The sequence below is a fragment of the Giraffa tippelskirchi genome, chromosome 4, assembly GCF_054371585.1.
Source record: "Giraffa tippelskirchi isolate mGirTip1 chromosome 4, T2T-mGirTip1v1.2.pri, whole genome shotgun sequence".
NCBI classification, from domain to species: Eukaryota; Metazoa; Chordata; class Mammalia; order Artiodactyla; family Giraffidae; genus Giraffa; species Giraffa tippelskirchi.
In genome coordinates, this window is record NC_137278.1 from 212,653,708 (window position 1) to 212,672,927 (window position 19,220).

Genomic DNA, 19,220 nt, shown 5'->3' on the forward strand with positions numbered 1-19,220 from the left:
TTTTTCTGGATCTCCTTCTAGGTGTTGGATTTCTGGGTCACCGGGTACTTCTATGTTTAGTTTTTAAAAGAACCACCATAATGTTCTCCCTAATTGCTGTACCAGTTTACATTCCCACCAACAGTGCAGGAGGGTTTCTTTCTCTCCACACCCTCTGCAGAATTTATTGTTGTAGGTTTTTGATGTGGCCATTCTGACCAACGTGAGGTGATGCCTCATTGTACATTTGATTTGCCTTTCTCAAAGAACTAGTGATGCTGAGCATCTTTTCATGTGCTTTATGACCGTCTCTATGACTTCTTTAGAGAAACATGCATTTAGACCTTTAGCTGATTTTTTTTGTTGAGGTTTTTTTTTTTTTTTTTTTTTTTTAGCTGAGGTGTACTACTAATTTGTATGTGTTGGAGAGAAAGTTCTTGTGGAATCAACCCTGAATATTCATTGGAAGTGGAAGGACTGAAGCTGAAGCTCCAATCTTTTGGCCACCTGAGGCAAAGAGTCGACTCATTGGAAAAGACCCCGATGCTAGAAAAGATTGAGGATGGGAGGAGAAGGGGCAGCAGAGGATGAGACGGTTGGACGGCTTTACCCACTCGACAGACATGAGTTTGAGCAAACTCCCAGAGACAGTGAGGGACAGGGAAGCCTAGCGTGCTGCAGCCCATGGGTTCACAAAGAGTCAGACATGACTTAGCAACTGAACAACTACAAAAACCTGGATCTTCCTGAATATTAACTGCCTAGCAATTCAGCTGGCATTTAATATTCAGCTGCACAGTATGAAAAGACAAACAGATATGACACTGAAAAATGAACTCCCCTAGTTGGTAGGTGCCCAATGTGCTACTGGAGAAGAGTGAAGAAATAAATCCAGAAGGAATGAAAAGGCTAAAGTCAAAATGGAAACAGTTGTGGGTTTGTCTGGGGGAGGAAGTAAAGTCTGATGCTGTAAAGAGCAATATTGCATAGGAACCTGGAATGTTAGGTCTATGAATCCAGGTAAATTAGATGTGGTCAAGAAGGAGATGGCAAGAGTGAACGTTAACATTTGAGGAATAAGTGAACTAAGATGGATGGGAATGAGTGAATTTAATTCAGATGACCATTATATCCACTACTGTGGGCAAGAATCCCTTAGAAGAAATGGAGTAGCCCTGATAGTCAACAAAAGAATGTGAAATGCAGTACTTAGCTGCAGTCTCAAAAACAACAGAATGAACTCTGTTCATTTACAAGGCAACTCATTCAATATCAAAGTAATCCAAGTCTATGCCCCAACCTCTAATGCTGAAGAAGCTGAAATACCAATTCTATGAAGACCTACAAGACCTCCCAGAACTAAGACCAAAAAAAGATGTCCTTTTCATCATAGGGACTGGAATACAAGTTATCTATGAAATCTCTACTTTTTTTCCCCTGACTTTTTGCCTTAGAAGGTTGAGCAGAGGGGTGAGCATCAGGTCCTTGTGAGTTATTTATATCAGATACAGTTTTCTGTGATTATGAACAGAAAGATAGGAGATAAATTTTATGAATTATCTCTTAGAGACAAAGATTTCTGTGCATACGTCGAAGGAAGGAATGAAGGAAGGAAGGCAGAGGATTTTCCTTGTGGATTACTTGTTACATATATTGATTTCTTGTCAATTTATGTATGGACCTCCTAATGCATCCCATCCCTTCACTTCAATTTTTTTCTGGAACCATTTGTTTGATTTGAATTCTCAGAGTCTCTTTCAGAATTGGAAATTGGTTGACTTGTACATCTTTTTTTTAGTTTACCTGGACAATACCTCATACACCATGTTCTACCTCTGCCTTAGTGTGTGATCCTTCAAACGCCATCCCTGTGACTACCAGTGTCATAATTCCCTAACTTCAGCAGCAGTTTTATATGAGTGAGAAATAGTCTACCGTATACATGCAGCACATCTTGTTGTTCAGTTGCTCAGTCGTGTCCGACTCTTTGTGACTCCATGGACTGCAGCATGCCAGGTTTCCTTGTCCATCACCAATGCCCAGAGCTTGCTCAAACTCATGTCCATTGAGTTGGTGATGCCATCCAACCATCTCACCCTCTGTCGTCCCTTTCTCCTCCTGCCTTCAATCTCTCCCAGCATCAGGGTCTTTCCCAATGAGTCAGTTCTTTGAATCATGTTACCAAAGGATTGGAGTTTCAGCTTCAGCATCAGTCCTTCTAAAGAATATTGAGGACTGATTTCCTTTAGCATTGATTTGTTTGGTCTCCTTGCATTCCAAAGGACTCTCAAGAGTCTTCTCCAACAGCACAGTTCAAAAGCATCAGTTCTTTGGCATTCAGCTTTCTTTATGGTCCAACTCTCACATCCATACATGACTACTGGAAAAACTATAGCTTTGACTAGATGGACCTTTGTCGGCAAAATATTGTCTCTGCTTTTTAATACACTGTCTAGGTTGCTCGTAACTTTTCTTTCAAGGATCAAGCATCTTATAATTTCATGGCTGCAGTCACCATCTGCAGTGATTTTTGGAGCCCCCCCAAATAAAATCTGTTAGTTTTCCATTGTTTGCTCATCTATTTGCCATGAAGTGATGGGACCAGATGCCATCATCTTTGTTAATTGAATGTTGAGTTTTAAGACAGCTTTTTCACTCTCCTCTTTCACTTTCATCAGGAGGCTCTTTAGTTCCTCCTCACTGTCTGCCAAAAGGGTGGTGTCATCTGTATATCTGAGGTTATTGATATTTCTCCTGACAATGTTGATTCCAGCTTGTGCTTCATCCAGCCCAGCATTTCACACGATGTACTCTGCATATAGTTAAATAAGCAGGTTGATAATGTACAGCCTTGATGTACTCCTTTCCCCATTTGAAGCCAGTCCATTGTTCCATGTCTGGTTCTAACTGTTGCTTCTTGACCTGCATACAGATTTCTCAGGAGACTGTTCAGATGGTCTGGGATTCCCATCTCTTGAAGAATTTTCCACATTTTGGTGTGATCTGTACAGTCAAAGGCTTTAGCGTAATCAATAAAGGAGATGTTTTTCTGAAATTCTCTTGATTTTTCTATGATCCAATGGATGTTGGCACTTTCATCTCTGGTTCCTCTGCCTTTCTAAATCCAGCTTGAACATCTGAAAGTTCATGTAGTGTTGAAGCCTGGCTTGGAGAATTTTGAGCATTACTTTGATAGCATGTGAGATGAGTGCAATTGTGTGGTAGTTTGAGCATTCTTTGGCATTGCCCTTATTTGGGATTGGAATGAAAATTGACCTTTTCCAGTCTTGTGGCCACTGCAGCGTTTTCCAAATTTGCTGGCATATAGAGTGCAGCAGTTTCAAAGCATCATCTTTTAGGATTTGAAATAGCTCAACTGGAATTCTATCACCTCCACTAGCTTTTTGTAGCAATGCTTCCTAAGGCCCAGTTGACTTCACATTCCAGAATGTCTGGCTCTAGGTGAGTGACCACACCATCATGGTTATCTGGGTCATGAAGATCTTTTTTGTATAGTTCTTCTGTGTGTTCTTGCCACCTCTTCTTAATATCTTCTGCTTCTCTGAGGTCCATACCGTTTTGGTCCTTTATTGAGCCCATCTTTGCATGACATATTCCCTTGGTATCTCTAATTTTCTTGAAGAGATCTCTAGTCTTTCCCATTCTATTGTTTTCTTCTATTTCTTTGCATTGATCCCTGAGGAAGGCTTTCTTATCTCTGCTTGCTCTTCTTTGGAACTCTGCATTCAAATGGGTATATCTTTCCTTTTCTCTTTTTCCTTTCGCTTTTCTTCTTTTCACAGCTATTTGTAAGGCCTCCTCAGACAACCATTTTGCCTTTTTGCATTTCTTTTTCTTGGGGAAGGTCTTGATCCCTGTCTCCTGTACAACGTCACAAATCTCCATCCATAGTTTTTCAGACACTCTGTCTATCAGATCTAATCCCTTGAATCTATTTCTCACTTCCACTGTGGAATCGTAAGGGATTTGATTTAGGTTATACCTGAATGGTCTAATGGTTTTCCTTACTTTCTTCCATTTAAGTCTGAATTTGGCAATAAGGAGTTCATGATCAGAGCCACAGTCAGCTCCCGGTCTTGTTTTTTGCTGACTGTATAGAGCTTCTCCACCTTCGGCTCAAAGAATATAATCAATCTGATTTCGGTATTGACCATCTGGTGATGTCCATGTGTAGAGTCTTCTCTTGTGTTGTTGGAAGAGTGTGTTTGCTATGACCAGTGCGTTCTCTTGGCAAAACTCTGTTAGCCTTTGCCCTGTTTCATTTTGTACTCCCAGGTCAATTTTGCCTGTTTCTCCGGGTATCTCTTGACTTCCTACTTTTGCATTCCAGTCCCGTATGATGAAAAGGACATCTTTTTTGGGTGTGAATTCTAGAACATCTTGTAGGTCTTCATAGAATAATTCAATTTCAGCTTCTTCAGCATTACTGGTTGGGGCCTAGACATGGAACTGTGATATTGAATGGTTTGTCTTGGAAACGAACAGAAATCATTCTGTCATTTTTGAGACTGCACCCAAGTACTGCATTTCCAACTCTTCCATTGACTATGAGGGCTACTTCATTTCTTCTAAGGGGTTCTTGCCCACAGTAGTAGATATAATGGTCATCTGAGTGAAATTCACCCATTAGAGTCCATTTTAGTTCACTGATTCCTAAAATGTTGATGTTCACTCTTGCCATCCCCTGTTTGACCACTTCTAATTTACCTTGATTCATGGACCTAACATTCCAGGTTCCTATTCAGTATTGCTCTTTATAGTATGGGACTTTACTTCCATCACCAGTCACATCCACAACTGGGCATTGTTTTCACTTTGGCTCCATCTCTTCATTCTTCCTGGAGCTATTTCTCTCCTCTTCTCCAGCAGCATGTTGGGCACCTACTGACCTGGGGAGTTTATGTTTCAGTGTCCTATCTTTTTGCCTTTTTGTACCATTCATGGGATTCTCAAGGCAAGAATACTGAAGTGGTTTACCATTCCCTTGTCCAGTGGACTACATTTTGTCAGAACTCTCCACCATGACCTGTCTGTCTCGGGTGGCCCTACATGGCATGGCTCATAATTTCTTTGAGTTAGACAAGGCTGTGGTTGTTGTGATCAGTTTAATTAGTTTTCTGTGTTTTGGATTCTACCTGAACTATCTATCTGGATTCTACCTGAATAAACAGAAAAGGCCTTGAGTCTCGCTACTATTTCCCCATAAAGCATCACACAAACACCCAATCCAGACTCATCATTTTAGGGTCCACAGTACACTACTGAGGGTGCTTCTATGCCAGGAGGCAGCGTTGTCAGGAAGGAGGCTTGAGCTAAGATCCCCAGGACCAGCAGAGGTGAAGACTGGCTAAATTTTGCCTTGAAATTTCTAGCGGCCTCGATCCCACAATGTAATTTTGTCCCAGCCTGACACAGCACACACTAAACCTTTAAAAATTGTTCACTGCCAGACTGTTTTGACCCCACCCCAGTTTAGCAGTGGGACTCAAGCCTTCTCGGCCTCCAGGGATGCGGTAGCGTCCCAACTTAGGGAGGTCCAACGTCATACAGTAGACACTGCTTTCCTTCCCCTTTCTTTAACATCTTACCAATACTACCCGCAGCATAGTCCAATTGACTTGCTGTGACGGTTGTCACTGCACAGTCGCCTGATTCAGGTATGAAATCATCTATGGGTTTTCTCTATGGTGTTGGGGAGACTATCTGCCTTAGGAGGTCGAGCTTAGTGGTGAGCATCAGGTCTTCATGCCTTTTATACTTCAGGTACTCTTTCTTTTTTTTTTTGCCAATGGAAAGCAGGAAGATAACAGATAACTGGTATGGATCATCTCTTAGAGCTACAGAGTTGTATGTCTGTGTGGTTGGAAGGGAGGAGGAAAGGGTACAGCCCACGTGGGTGATTCATTACAGGTACAGATCTGCTTTCGCTTTGGGTACTTACTTGCTAATTTGTTCCAGGCCGTGCTCTTTCTTTCTTTCCAAAACCCTTTTTTTGACTTCAAATTCTCAGCATCTCTTCCTGGGATGTCAGTTTGTCGCCTTCTCTCTCTGTCCTCACTTGGCCTAGACTACACCTCATATACCCAGTTCTTCCTCTGCCTGCCTGACTACTCTTGGCCTCTGATCCTTCATGGGCCATCCATCCGTGTCTCCCAGGGTTGGAGTTCCCTACTTTCCATATCTTTTTTTTTCTGTGAGTGAGAAACCGTCTACAGGAACTGTGTACAACGTTTTCTTTAAGCTTCAGTCTCTCGTTGGGGATTTTGCAGGTTGCACATCTAGGCTCCTGAAGGAAGCAGTGGTGGCGGTCTGTTGGGGTGCATGTGCCTTTTGATCGATGGAGCTCTCAGGATACAGGCCAAGGTGTGGGAATGACATAAGGCCTGACTTGAGAGTGTTTCTTTCAGGCGTTCAGAGTCTGCTGTCTCCCTTCTAGCGGCTGCTGTCAATGGGTGCTCCCAGCCACAGTCCAGGGTGGTTCTTCTTCCTCCAGACTCTCTGCCATGTTGATTGCCTATAGCCTTGCCATGTTGGCATTTGTGAGTGTTGCAATGTGACTTCCCATTGTCCTTTCCATTGGCATTCCTGCGTTAATCAGGGATGATGAGCGCCTTGTTTGGTGGGGGAGGTTGAGTGCGTCTGTGCTTTCTGGTTTTTTCTTTCTTTCTTCTCCTTTAAGGGTGTCAGGGCGATTTTCCTTTGGCAGTTGGCTTTCTAAACATCAGCTGCCATTCCGTGGGGGCAGCTGGCTGGAAGGGAAGCCCAGGCCTTGTGGATTGAGCTGAGGTTCCTGTTGTCATGTTGTAGTTACAGAAAATGGCCACAAGGTGGTAGCACTTTCCCATGCCCACCTTTGGATCCTGGGGGCAAGCGGAGCCTTAGGGCCAGCTGGCTTCCTGGCTGTGTAATAAATGAGTGGGATGTGCCTGAGCAAAGAAGATTGGCCTGAGTCTCACCCCTTTCCCCCTACAGCATCTCACAAACAGCCCTTCTAGACGAGTCCCTTCAGGGTCCACAGTGCACTGCTGGGGGTTCTCAGGAGTTAGAAGGCTGCATTCTCAGGCAGGAGGCTGGAACTGGGTTTCCCAGCACCAAGAGAGGGAGAGGCTGCCTGAATAACCCCAGTTACACAGATGACAGCACCCTTATGGCAGAAAGCGAAGAACTAAATAGCGTCTTGATGAAAGTGAAAGAGGAGTGAAAAAGCTAGCTTAAAATTCAACATTGAAAAAACGAAGATCTTGGCATTCAGTCCCATCACTTCATGGCAAATAGATGCGGAATCAGTGGAAGCAGTGAGAGTGTTTTTTTTTTTTTTTCCCTTGAGCTCCAAAATCACTGCAGTTGGTGACTGCAGCCATGAAATTAAAAGACGCTTCCTCCTTGGAAGAAAAGCTATGACCAACCTAGACAGCACATTAAAAAGAAGAGACATACTTTGCTGACAAAGGTCTGTCTAGTCAGAGCTATGGTTTTTCCAGTAGTCATGTATGGACATGAGAGTTGGACCTTAAAAAAACTGAGCGCTGTGGAATTGATGCTTTTGAACTGTGGTGTTGGAGAAGACTCTTCAGAGTCTCTTGGACTGGAAGGAGATCCAACCAGTCCATCCTAAAGGAAATCAGCTCTGAATATTCATTGGAAGGACTGATGCTGAAGTTGAAGCTCCAATACTTTGGCCACCTGATGCGAATCCTGACTCACTGAGAAAGACCCTGATGCTGGGAAGGATTGAAGGCAGGAGGAGAAGGGGATGACAGAGGATGAGATGGTTGGATGGCATCACCGACTCAATGGACTTGAGTTTGAGTTAGCTCCAGGTGTTGGTGATAGACAGGGAGGCCTGATGTGCTGCAGTCCATGGGGTTGCAGAGTCGGACATGACTGAGTGACTGAACTGAACGAAACTGAGGCAAAAAGGGCCTGACTTCCTCAGCTTTACCCTACTCTGGTGATCCCAGAACCTCTTATTTAAAAATAGGAATTTTGCTTTGGCTCGATTTATAAATTGAAAAAGGTCTGTGCTGAATACCTTATACAATCTTTGAAGGCATAAAAATTTAACTCTGAAGTTACAGAACATAGAACTTCCTAAAAGAAATTTCCAGCCAATGAAGAGGGAAACCCTGTAGGGTCATGCTTTGAGAACTGCACCCCCTCCCATGAGGAGTCCAGGGGCTTATATAAGACGAGGGCTTGCAGTCAGGACTTAGAGATGGGGAACAGAGGTGTTAGGATCTTGTCAAAAACAGTCCTGGGCTGGTGTCAATAGCCCAGTAATTGAGTCTAGCAGTTAAGTGACTCTATGGCCTTTCTGATATGTAACTACAAGGGAAAGGGAGTGTTGTGAGTATAAGCAAAGGATAAGATGTGCAACACTGTGTCCTTACAGGGCAGGGAGAGAGACAGAGAGAAACACAGGCAGAGCAGACAGTCTTTTAGAGAGAATTTGCTGAGAACAGAGGACTGAGGTAGGGAGGGCCACTGATGAGACAGCGGGCAGACTTCCTGACCGACCAGGAAGAGCTGATCTCTTTCATGGGCTTGAGCTAATTTTTATAGTCTCAGGACAAAGAAAGTTCCTATGAAATGGGATGGTGTTCTCATTGGTTGGGGGTCTTTTGATTGTCCACCTTGCCTAATATGGAGGTTGGAACTTGCTATTTAGGGACAGAATGTGAAGTGAAAAGTGAAGTGAAGTCGCTCAGTCGTGTCTGACTCTTCGCGACCCCATAGACTGTAGCCTACCAGGCTCCTCTGTCCATGGGATTTTCCAGGCGAGAAAACTGGAGTGGGTTGCCATTTCCTTCTCCAGAAGATCTTCCTGACCCAGGGATTGAACCTGGGTCTCCTACATTGTAAGCAGACAGTTTACCTTCTGAGCCACCAGGGAAGTCCAAGGGCCAGAATGACGAATGACAAATAGAATGGCCCATGACAGTGGTTGCCATGGAGCTTAGCTAATTCTGGAAATATTGCCCTATGACCCCAGCATGTGGTTCCATAGTTTATGCTTTAGAAAGACCATGTTGAGATGGGGTGTAAGATTCACCGTGGGGGCAGGGAGCTTTGTTAGGGCCTGATGGAGGGATCAGGCTTGAGCCAAGGTTATGGCCCTAGAGGGAAATCAGTGTGGGGACTGGCCATAGGCTCTGGAGGGGGAACTGGCAGTCGCTGGGGCACAAGGAAGTGGAAGACTGGGAGGCCCTGGGCGTCTGGGCTCAGCAACCAGGGGAGGTCAGGCTGCCTCCTGGGTGTGGGTGCAGCAGGGTCACAGTCCTCTGTGAGGCCTCTTGGCCCTCAAGGTGAGACGGGGATGCGGTGGCTGGACAGATGCACCTGGTCTGGGAGAGGGTCCAGGCTGGAAATATCACTGGAATCGTTGCAGGAAGAGGAGAGGCCGGGCAGGCGCATGTGGGTCATAGCAGACTCCACGCGGGTGACTGTGGTGCAGTCCTGGTGGAATCAACTCACAGCCAGAAAGGGCTGCCTGTCAGGAGCTCAGCTTCTTTCTCTGTTCCTATAAAACCCCCATGTCAGTCTGAAACCCTGTCAGGAGACTTCTGAGCCCAGTGTTGCATGGTTTCATCAAAGGGCATGTGACCATGCTCAGTCATGTCTGACCCTGGGGACTGTAGCCTGCCAGGCTCCTCTGCCCTTGGAATTTTTCAGGCAAGAATGCTGGAGTGGACTGCCATTTCCTCCTCCAGAGAATCTTCCCAACCCAGGGATCGAATCCCCTTCTCCTGTGTCTCCTGCATTGGCGGGTGGGTTCTTTACCACTGAGCCACCCGGGAAGCCTTTTCATCAAAGGGTCCCTGGGAAAACAGAACCACTGCCGGCCCTGCCCGTGTCCTCACTGGCGATGAGCCCCATCAGGGCCCCGAGGCTCACAGACGACAGGGAGCTCTTGCCCTCAGGACTGGCTCCTCCTTCCAACCAGCTGCTGGTTAGAGGCCCAGGCATCCCCATCCTGGCTCCAGGCTCCAGCGCCTGGCTTCTGTGATAGTTTAAGGGTAAGGAAGACCCTCACACTCCTGTACCTGCCTGGGGTCAAGAATGTCTTAAAATCTGCACCTCGCATATCATGGAGGGCTGAGTGTTTCCAGCGGGTATGGGGAAACCATGGGGCGTGAGGTTCCTGCGTGTGCAGGGCCTTCCCAGTGCAGAGGTCTGTGCGTTTCCCCAGCCAGTCAGCTCCCCACGTCATCCTCCCAGGAAGCCCAGACCCAGGGTCACCAGGGCAGGGGCCCTCTCTCCCTTTATGTGTAGCTGTCAGTCCCACAGTGAGGAACCCGGTGCCCACCCTCCGCCGTTTCTCTGTGTGCTGCTCCTTTCCAGATGACAGTTCAGAGGTTTGAGCATTCTCAGCTGCCACACCCTGGAGAGACCTCTGTAAAATCAAGCCCACTGTTTATGAAAGCTCCATTTTGCCTTTAGTCTACAGATTCTGCTCATTTCCAAAGCTGTCAGCGCCTTTTGCCTCATCCCGCACGGTGAGGTTTTTCTATGTAGTTCTATTACAGTCAGATGCGGTGTCCCATTGTGTGTTCCACTCCTACACCCAAAATAACTAAAATCAAATAGATTATAATCGACCCCTTGGGCTATACACATCTGCAGGCTCAGACAAATGCATAGTGACAGGTATCCATTCGAAAGTATCACATGGACTCCTTTAAACCCCCACCCCATGATCTGCTTATTATCTGTGTAGCTTTGCCTCATCCAGGATGTCATAAATGGGGTCACAGTGATGTAGGAGATAGCTGGGCTCCAGGTTAGACACTAGCAACTGGCCTCCTGTTTGCATTTCACAGGGCATGAAGAAGTGGGCTTCAGCTGGATACTCACAACCGTTAGCATTTCCTGAGACAAGAGATAGCTGGACGCCAGTTAAGGCATTTACAATCAGCCTCTTTTGCCTTCTGAAATGGAAGTAACAACAGAAACAGGGTAAATAGCCAGGGTTTGTCTCTTGGAAACACGTTCAAGTAACAGTTATGGCAATAGTCAAGGTAATAGTCAAGGCAAGGACAAAGAGGGGCAAAACCCTGTGTGAGAAAAGGATTCAGGAATTGCTGCTCCCCGTCTTTTGGGACAAAGGAGATACTCCACATGCACAGGAAGGCTCTTTGTGGGTTGAAAGTCTGGGGACAGTGCCAGGCCATAATGAGTCTTGCGCCTCCCCTCACTTTGAGGTCCATCTTGGCTGAGGGGTGTGTGCACACCAAGGGGAGGGTCCCAGCATAGATCAGGTTGAAAAAGAAACCAGATAACTGGCTGAAGGAAGACAAAGAACCGGAAGATCCGACCTGTATGAATGACTTAACCGTCTCTTTACTGCGCTGCTCCTCCCCGGTGGGGGGGGGGGGGCCTGCCCACACACTTTCTCTCCGGATGCGCGTCTCTGCCTTGCTTCTGTCTCAACTAAACAAATGGTTTCTCTATGTGCTCTACCACTTGTTGGTACGCTATGTCTATGATAATGAATTTTATACTTGCATTTACAGTCTCTGCCTCCAGGATAAATGCATTTTCCCCTGGGACAAAGAGTCAAGGGAAAACATCTTCTAGCCTGTAGCCCTTGCTGCTCTGGTGTCTAGGATTCCTGGGTTTCATCCAGGCTGGCCGGGGTCAGTTCCTAGGCAGGGAATTAAGATCCTGCTTCATGCCCTGCTCACTGTGTTACCAAGTCCAAGCTCACTCTGCTCGTCGCACAACAGGCCAATGAATCCAAGAGACAAGGTGTCGAGGCAATGAAGAGACTTTAATTGGGGAGCCAGCTGACTGAGAAGACGGCAGGCTAGTGCCTCAAAATATCCATCTTGTCAGGGCCTGGTAGCCAGGCTCTTTTATGGATCAGAAATGGGGGCAGGTGAGGAAACACAGCAAGAAGACTTTTCAATCCTTGCAGATGTCTCCTAGAATGGCAAGCCTCAGGCAGGGGGATGTGTTAGTCTCACTTGCTTACAGTCCTTCATAGGGGGCTCAGATTATCTCCCAGAGGCAGGCCATTATGTATATTTATTATAACAAAAAAGAGTTACAGTCATAGAAGCAGAGCCAGTGTAAATTTAAAATTAACCCTCCCTGGTTACAACTGCTGCCTCGTTGAGTTCAATAGTGTGTGCAGCTTCTTTACACTGGATTCTTTCACTAACAGTGTATGAGCTGATGGTTCATTCCGTTCTATTGCTAAGTGGTGTTGCATTGCTTATGCTTGTAAAGAAAAACAATTTTCCTTTTACCCTTCCAGATTTTTGGTAGAGACTTCCCTTGTAAAAAAGAAAAAACAGATTACCAGGAGAAAAACAGAAGTTTAATAACCTGTATACCTCCTGTATGGGTTTTCCTGGCAGCTCAGATGGTAAAGAATCCACCTGCAATGTGGGAGACCTGGGTTCGATCCCTGGGTTGGGAAGATCCCCTGGAGGAGGGCACAGCAACTCACTTCAGTATTCTTGCCTGGAGAACCCCCCTGGACAGAGGAGACTGGCGGGTTACAGTCCATGGAGTCGCAAAGAGTCGGACATGACTGAGCGACTAAGCACCTACCTCCTGTATATACAAGAGCTACCCAGAAAAAGTGAGGTACTCCCTGTAACGTCCAAGGCCATTATTTAAAATACTATCTTCAGATAAAAACAATAGGAGAAAGTCCTTGGGGGAGGTTATCACGCAAAACACAGTAAAGAAATGTATGATTGTTTGCAGATTTAAGTCAGGGCTCCATCATTGAAAAGAGCTACTTGAGGTTTAATCATCCTTCCATTTCTGGTGCAAAGAGGGATAGCCCTTATATATGGAAATTTTTCTATTGTAAATGTACTTCATCTCCATACAGTTTTCTGAGATTCCTGTTTGTTTTTTTTTTTAATGAGACTGAAATATTCCTTATGCCAGAAAGGCATTTCTTGGGGCGGCGTATTCTGTTTGCCTTGACATGGATGTATCCCACTTTGCTTGTGCATTCAAGGACATCCTTATTTGTTCAAGTTTTTAGCTATTATTAATAGTGCTGCTGTGCATAATTTCCTCCTTGTTTGAATTTGGAGATAGGTTTTCAAAGCAGTTGAGTAAATACTGAGCATCCCAAGGTGAGACTTGTTTAGCTTTGGAACAAAATGCCCAGCTGTCTTACAAAGTGGCTGTACTGGCATCCCACTGTTAGGGGAAGCACACTGACTGAGACCGCCCACCCTGCCCAGGCACCATGGTAACCATTTGCATGAGTTGTTTTATGACTGGAGGTCCTGGTAAGGAACATGGAACTCATAAGCCACCACCAACCGAAAGAGTTCGGGAAAGGTCAAAAGGAGACACCATATGTCCAACCACCTCCTAGAATCCTCGCTGGCATCCATCTTGGCTGAACAGGGTGTGCACTGTTGTAGCCATGTTCTCCGGGAAGCAAACTCACTCAGAAGGACAACGCAAATAGTGGAGTGCAATTTATTACAGAGTCTCCTCTTAGCCAAGGACCCTGACCAGTTTGTGTGACAACCTTATATACCATAAGTGTACGTGTCTAAACCCACATCCCCAGATTCCTTGAAACTAGTCTGGATAGTGTAAAGGAGAGATATAATCAAGGCTAGCTGTGATTTATATGCAGTAAGTCTTAGTTGGATAAACAGGGTAACATATATTAATAGATATTGTACAGATAATTTGTTTTGCTTTGGGGTAAATTAGTACACTCCCTTGGTGACAGTCCTGAAGGCCTTTTATCCGGGGGTCAGTTTTCCAATTGATACGTCGTCTCCATGGATACTGGGCATATAATTTAGTGTCCATCGGGTGAGCACCCAGGCATATAGTCCAAATTTCACAGTGGTTTCATGACGGAGACTGATTTTCAAGATGGAATCTGTTTGGCCTACTTTCCTCCTTCAGCACTACCAGGCAGGACTCTGAGTCAGAATGATTGGCTAAAGACAACCTGGAAACTAATCCCATCACCATAAAACCTGGGTTCCCTTCCCCTACTGCTCTCCACCCGGGCGCCCTTCCCAATAAAATCTCTTTCTTTGTCAGCACGTGTGTGTCCTCGGACAGTTCATTTCCGAGTGTTAGACAAGAGCCCAATTTCGGGGCCTGGAAGGGGTCCCCCTTCCTTCAACACCACCAGCAATGAAGGAGAGCTTTTGTTGTTCCTCACACTCCAGCAATCGCTACTGTCATATATTCGGAGCTCAGCAGTGCTAATAGGTGCAGTGTGTTTACTCATGATTTTAATTGTTATTCCCTAGTAGTATGATACTTTTGTATAATTTTTCTATGATATTGAGCATCTGCATATCTCCTTTGGCCAGGTGTTTCTGTTTAGATCCTTACCCATTTTTTTTTTAATTTAAACTGGGGCTATTTTAGAGGTCTTTGTCTATTTTAGGTCCAAATCCTTTATTAGATATGTGTTTGCAAATATTATTCTCCCAGTTTGTTGCTTGTCTTTAGACTTTCTGAATAAGGTCTTTCAGAGGAGAAATCTTTTATTTTATAAAGTCCACATATTTTTTTCTTTTGTATATTGGTGTTTTCTGTGTTACAACTCAAAGCTCATGATCTGCAGACCAAAGCCAAGGTCATGTATATTTTCTTATATATACAAGTAATTTTGATTGTTTTGCATTTTACATGTCTGTTAATGAATCTGAGTGAATTTGGTGTAAGTTTTACAGTTTGTGTTTACAGTCATTTCATTTCATATGGTTTCCAGTTGATTGTTCTGTAACTATTTTGGAGAAATCATAAGATATTCATCTCTATTTCAGTTTGAATTTCTTATCTGCAGCAGAACTGCACATATCTGCTCCATGGCCCCCTGGAGCCTGCTCCCTCTGAGATCCAGGAAACAGGAGGACCCACCAAACCCAGCCCATCCCTCATCAATGAGGTCAGGCTTCACGCTGTCTCTTCAGACTGCGTTCTTTCACTGAGTAATATGCACGTGAGATTTAACCATGCCTTTTGAGGGTTGGTGGTTCATTCCTTTCTACTGATGAGTAATACTCCATTGCATGTGTATGGGAAGAAAAACAATTTTCATTCTGCCCTTCCATAATAAAAGACAAATCACCAGGAGAAAAAACAGAAGCATACCTCCTCTATGTTTCCCTGATGGCTTGCAAAACAGGGGAGATGGGTTTGATTTCTGGGTTGTGAAGATCCCCTGGAGAAGTTGGCAACCCACTCCAGTATTCTTGCCTGAGGAATCCCATAGACAGAGGAGCCTGGGGGGCTACAGTCCATGGGATCCCAGAGTTGAACATGACTTAGTGACTAAAACAACAAATGCCTACTGTATACAGGGGAGCTACCAAAGAAAACTGAGTCAGTCCCTGAAATGTCCTAAGTCATCACCTTAAATACCATCTTCAGCTGAAAACAGAAGTAAGACCTTGGGGAATGAGAGAAGCCAGTTATGGAAGGTTATCATCAAGACACAGTAAAGAAGGATGATTGTTGGTAGATTTAAGATAGGACCTTTCCATTGATAAGTTACTTGAGTTAATTATCCTTCTATTTCTGGTGCAAACAGGGGCAACCCTTAAATGCAGAGATTTCTCTGTTGTAAATGTCCTTCACAAAAGGCAATTGCTACTTAGTTTACTGGGAGTCCTCTTTTTTTCCCCTTGAAGCCGATGTAAATAATCCTCACACCAGAGAGGCTTATTTTGGGGTGGCCTACTCTACTTGCCTTCAAGTTTTTGACTATTATGAATAGCGCTGCTGTACCTAAGTTCATCTTTGTTTGCATTTGGGCATGGATTTTTCAAAGCAGTTTCTTAAATACTGGAAATAATGATTGTTGGATCCCAAGGTGAGGTTTGTTTAGCTTCGGAGAAAACTGCCCAACTGTGTTACAAAGTGGCTATGCATGCATCCTACCAGCAGTGAGGGGGCATTCCTGCTGTTCCTCAGCCTCCAGTAATTGATATTGTCATATATTTAGAATTTACAGTCCTAGTAATATGTGTGATGTGATATCTCATGATTTTAATTTATAATTCCCTAATGGTGTATGATGTTGAGCATGTTTTTGTTTTTGACTATCTGTATATCTTTTTTTGGCTGGGTGTCTGTTCAGATCTTTATTCGTTTTTTATGGGGCTGTTCAAGAGGTCTTTGTCTATTTTGAGTCCAAATCCTTCATCAGATATGAGTTTTGCAAATACTTCTCTCCCAGATTGTGGCTTGTCTTTTGATTTTCTGAATAAGATCTTTAAGAATCAGTTCAGTTCAGTTCAGTTGCTCAATCTTGTCCGACTCTTTGTGGCCCCATGGACTGCAGCACACCAGGCCTCCTTGTCCATCACCAACTCCCGGAGTTTACTCAAACTCATGTCCATTGAGTCAGTGATGCCATCCAACCATCTCATCCTCTGTCATCCCCTTCTCCTCCCACCTCCAATCTTTCCCAGCATCAAGGTCTTTTCAAATGAGTCAGCTCTTGGCATCAGGTGGCCAAAGTATTGGAGTTTCAGCTTCAGCATCAGTCCTTCCAATAAATATGTCAGGACTGATTTCCTTTCGGATGGACTGGTTCATGCTCCTTGAAGACTACTGGACTCTCAAGAGCCTTCTCCAACACCACAGTTGAAAAGCATCAATTCTTTGGTGCTCAGCTTTCCTTATAGTCCAACTCTCACATCCATACATGACTAGTGGAAAAACCATAGCCTTGACTAGATGGACCTTCGTTGGCAAAGTAATATCTCTGCTTTTTAATATGCTAGGTTGGTCATAACTTTTCTTCTAAGGAGAAAGCATCTTAATTTCATGGCTGCAGTAGTTGTGCATGGGCTTAGTTGCTCCATGGTAGGTGGGATCTTCCCAGATCAGGGATTGGACCCATGTCTCCTACATTGGCAGGTGGATTCTTAACCACCAAGGAAGTCATTCCCCTCCCTCCTTCCTGCCAACCTCCTCCTTTAAAAAAAGACTAAAAGCTACCTGTTTAGTAAGTTTTCAGGGGTCTGAGCTCTGAGGTCAGAGTCTGTGGTGTCATTCTCCCAAAGGCTTCAGATACCGGTTGGGCTCATGAGTCTGGCAACCATGGTGGGTCTGGTGGCTGAAGACAGGCTTGGCTTCTGGACCTCTGCCCTCACCGACTCACGCAGGGTCCCTGAGCCCTGGCAGCCAAGCAGAGCGGCGCGCAGGCGGGGCTGGTACAGCCGTGGGACCGCTGCAGTCAGAGTGGAGCCTGCGGCGGAGGCAGCTGGCTGTCCGTCCCCGTGACTGCTGCTGTTCTGTGTGCCCGTGCAGGGCAGTCACGGTGTCAGGTGAGGCCTGGCCGCTGTCGTGGGGACAGGATGGGACCTCAGACAGCTCACATCCCCACCCCACCCCACCCCTGCTTCAGGTCGTGGCTTGTGGCTGCTGGCAGCTCCCTGGGCTGGGAGGCTGTGTAAAGCACCAGTCCCATTGCTCAAGGTCAGCTGAGACCCAAAGCTCTGGGGTCACACACCGTCCCCACCACCATGCAGGTCGTCCCACTTCTGTGAGGGAGGGCCTGTGCGGGGCTGTGGGTGATGGGGGATTTGGGGGTGTTGTGGGCTGGCCCAGGAGTCAGCTTTTTGAGGGGAAGAGAGGGGAGCAGAGGGGAGGGAGAAGCTATGAATTGCTCAGGCTCCCAGGGGATTCCAGGCTCAGCTCCGGTGGGAGGTGCAGGTGAGAAGCCCCTGCAAGTTGCTCGGTCCCCACCGTATTTCAGTTGAAGCCCCTCTGCCTGCACCACCCTTAACTCTCCCTCCCGTGGCCCCTGCCTAAAGCCGCAGAAGATGGGGAGTCTATATGGCTTCCCTTCCTGTAGGGAAACCAAGCCACAGACAAACGTGTTCCTTTGAGAAAGCATGAAAGAAACGAGAAAATAATAATGGGTGGTTATTACTGACATGGTTCATGTAGAGACGCTTCAGAAGCCTGGCACAGGGAGGGAACTGAGGGCCGTCGCCCCCAGTCCTGGAGTTTGCACCCTCCGCCCCCTGTCCTGTGGCCCACTCTCCCCTTGGTGTCTTCTGGTGACTGGGCGGACTTCAGCCTCCTAAACACATCCTGGAAGGATGAGGCCAGGGCAGAGGTCATTCACAGAGGGGAGGGTGTGGTTGACTCTTTAGATCGCCATTGTCTCCACTCTGTGTCGGAGCTCAGTTCTGGGTCTAAGCAAGAGTGGCTTCCTGATGCGGTCCCCACCTTCACTCACCGGGGGGCCTTTGTGTCCACCTTGTCCCTTCGTGCAGCCTGGTCACCCCTGGGACCCGTGCTGTGCGTATCTGCTCTGCTCACAGCACACCCCGGGGTCCATCAGACTTCACTCATAAAAGGGACGTGTAAGGATGAACTATTCCATAGTTAAGAATTTCAAGGTCATGACACCGTTGGCCAGAGCATGTGGACACAGGTACGAGGCCCGTGCATAGAGAAGCCGCTGTGTGGGCTTTGAGGACCTTTCGTGTGGGGGTGGGATGGGGGTCGGACACACGCGGCTCCAGGCTCTGTTCTTGGCAGGCGGACGACTGTCGGCACTGCCTGTCTGTGGAGGGGCTCTGGGGCTGCCCAGCTCAGCAGGAACGGCAGTGGTGGGAAGGGAGGTCACCCTCCCTTAGCAGCCCTGACTTCACACCCACTCATCAGGGCAGCCAAGTGCCTAAACGGCCCCTTCCTCATCTAGCTCTGAAGACCTGGAAGGTGTGGGGGCTGAAGGACATGCAGAAAACAAAATTCTGTAAAGCAATTATCCTTCAATTAAAAAATTAGAAAAAGTTAAAGAAAAAAACACAAAGAACAGCAAAGGTGGGGTTTGCATTCTCAGCCAGCCTCTGCCAGATTCTCCTTGTGCTCATGCATCAGACTAAAATGCTGCTGACTCCACCGCGTATCACAGATAAGAATAGAGACACAGAGAGGCTGAGCATCTTGCCCCAGGTCACAGAGCTGCTGAGGGCAGGGCTGAGAACTGGATCCCTGTGGTTGAATCTGGAGTCCAGATGCTGTGATGACCCTGAGGGAGTGGCAAAGACCAGATGGTCCAGGCTGAGCAAGGCACACACACACACACACACACACACACAGACACACACACACACACACACATGCATGAGGCCTTCACCTTTGAGGCCACAGAAGTCAGAGGAAACCAGAGGACAACCAGGAGAGGCCAAAGGAGAGTCGAGGTCTATAAGGAGGAGAGACCACACTTCCCAGGAGGCCGAGGA

The 19,220-nt window shown here is 46.2% G+C and overlaps 1 long non-coding RNA gene across 1 annotated transcript; it reads left to right on the forward strand.

The window, feature by feature from the left end:
* The first annotated feature begins 9,009 nt into the window (after positions 1–9,009).
* LOC145545881 (uncharacterized) lies at positions 9,010–10,439 on the forward strand. Its single transcript, XR_014082268.1, has 2 exons — positions 9,010–10,016; positions 10,342–10,439. It is a non-coding gene; the product is annotated as an uncharacterized LOC145545881 (long non-coding RNA).
* The last annotated feature ends 8,781 nt before the right edge of the window (positions 10,440–19,220 follow it).